Genomic DNA, 2,673 nt, shown 5'->3' with positions numbered 1-2,673 from the left:
AGTTTGTTTCCTGAGATTAAGAATTCCTCATATCAGTGAGGTCAGCTACATAATCTTCTATTGCACCAGCTGACATTCTTCATCAGTGTTATAAGAAGTCCACCCAGCCTGGAAACCTGCTGCTGAGTGAGGACCTGAGAGGAGAGAAAGACAGGGTGAAAAGGGAAAAAGGGAGAGACAGAGCTAATTCAAAGACAATGAATGAATATCTCGTCGCTTCCACCCAAAAGCAGTAGATGCTTTCAGTCCCTCATTTTGTCCCCAAGCTTTTCCCAGCGAAAGCTCTGTCTACAGCCTTTATTTTTGTTTGGCTCCAGTAATGTCATGACAATGAATATTAACAAGGCGCTATCACTTCCCTTCTTTCCTCTGCCAACCTCATTAAAGCATCCAAGAAAAGCTCTAATTTGTAGCCAGGCTACTTCAAGTTGCCTTTAATCACAAAGCCCACCCCCTCTCAGTTTGCCTTCCCTGGACAACCAGGTAAGTTAAGCAATCAGCTCCAGGGTGCCTCTGTGCCTTTGCAGGGCTGTTCCCACCACTTCTATGCTTGTCCTTTCTTACTCAGCTGGTCTCTGGACTCACCCAGTGCTCACTCCGCCATCTCTACAGTCTGTCTCCTTCCCATCCCTCAAAGGGGCTCACAAGCCCCCCGCCTTCCTTTACAAGCCTGTCTCTCCCTATGGTCTTATAACATGTATATTGTTCTGATAGAAGTCTGGTTTTCTCAACTATGAACAACTCAAGGGCAAGATCCCCATCTTATTCACCTTTTTATTACTAGCAACCAGTAAATGATGGTTGAATGACTGATCTTTCACCGGAGGAAGGCTAGCTCTAATCTTTATCCCATCACAAACCTTGCACCTCATCCTCTGCTTACAGTGAGGACAGATAGTCCATATGTAATGGATGGGAAGAGTCATGCTAATGGGCAGCACTATGACATACACATGCATGTGGTTCTCGTGGCGGGGGGGTGGGGTGGGTTTATACATGGAGCATAGATGCAATTATCCTCCAGCGTCCATCCATTTATCTGTCTCTTCCCTCTTCATCACATAACCAACACCATGTCCAAAATGACTACAGTGAGAATTGAGGCATATTAAGAGCTTCAGTGCATGCTCAGCAAATGATTGGTAAATGAATTAATTGAATGACGGAATAAATGAATAAGAGCCGTATGATTAGGAGCAAGTTTGTGAGATGTTGGAGCAATTGCCTGCGATTTTGTTTATGGAGTTTGTGCTGAATGGGGCACAAAATGCTTAATAAATGTTGGTCAATGTCATTGTAATCATCATCACCAACATGGTCATCAAGAGTGCCTGGTATTTCTATTTAGCAATGGATCTATTACTCTTAAAGCCTGATGGCCATCATTATGGTGAATATTTAAGGTTCTGGGAGTTCCAGCCAACTGCAATCAGACAAGCAATAATAGCAGGCTGTATGTGCCAGGTACTGGGCTATGTGCTCGAGAGGCAACATTTTGTTTAATCCTCAGAAGATCCCTGTAAAATAGGTATCATTATTCCTTTTTACAACTGAGGAACCTGAGCCTCAGAAATTGGGTAAATTGCAGAAGATTTGAGCGAGTAGGTGGTACAGTTGGAATTTACCCCAGGTCAGTCTGTCTGGAATAGCCATGCTTTTCTAGCATTATGCTATATTGATCTATTATAATAAGAAAAAGAAGTAAATGTTCTAAATATCAACACCCATTTCTTGCAAATAAATGATTATCTCTTTGCAAAGCCCAAGACCTCCAACCTACATGAAATAACGTAATAAAATAACAAATAAAGCTAATTACGAAATAAATGCTCAAAAATTTTGCCTTGTCTATAGATTCCCCAATATTTTGTTCAAGATTGAAGTGGTATTTAAAGATCTCTTTCACGGGGCGCCAGTCTTGCTCAGTCAGAAGAGCATGCAACTCTTGATATGGGGGTTGTGAGTTTGAGCCCCACGTTGGGTGTAGAGATTACTTTAAAAAAAAAAAAGATCTCATTTGCAACAACAATAAAAAGATTAAAATATCACATCATGTGCCCCAATCCAGAAGCATGTGCTTTCTCGTGTGGCTCCCAGCCCAACTCACCCCTGCCCCCTGCCCCAGAAACCAAGGGCTTCTTTATCTTGAGGATAAAAATTTAACCATGATTTTGGCAAAGTGGGAATGAAACTCATAAGTAATATTCGGGACCTATATCAAGAAGACAACTGAAAAACTTTACTAAGATATATATAATAATGAGAATACATTAAAAGGCCTACCTTATTTCTGGATGAGAAGATTTAATATTGATTAAAAAATCAAGTTTTTGAAAATTTAGTTTTACCTTAATGATCATAAAAACCCTGACAGGACTCTTTTTCTGAAACTTCACAAAATGGTTTTAACATTCATATGGGAGAATATACACAGTAGAGAAGCCAAAAATATTTTGGAAAAGGAGAGTTACAAGAAGGACTTACCACACAAATATTAACATGTAATATATAGCACAATAATTAAAGCAATATGTTACTGGCACCAAATTAGGAAGACAGAGTAATAAAATGGAATAGAAGTATAATAGCAGACCCAAGTGTGTGGGGGGGTACACATATGTAATATTTGATAAAGACAAAATTTGAAACCAGTAAAAAAAAAAAAAGAAAATA

Source organism: Callorhinus ursinus, unplaced genomic scaffold (assembly GCF_003265705.2).
Source record: "Callorhinus ursinus isolate GAN/ISIS: 27379988/994484 unplaced genomic scaffold, GSC_fseal_2.0 scaffold43, whole genome shotgun sequence".
NCBI lineage: Eukaryota > Metazoa > Chordata > Mammalia > Carnivora > Otariidae > Callorhinus > Callorhinus ursinus.
This window is presented reverse-complemented; position numbering follows the sequence as displayed.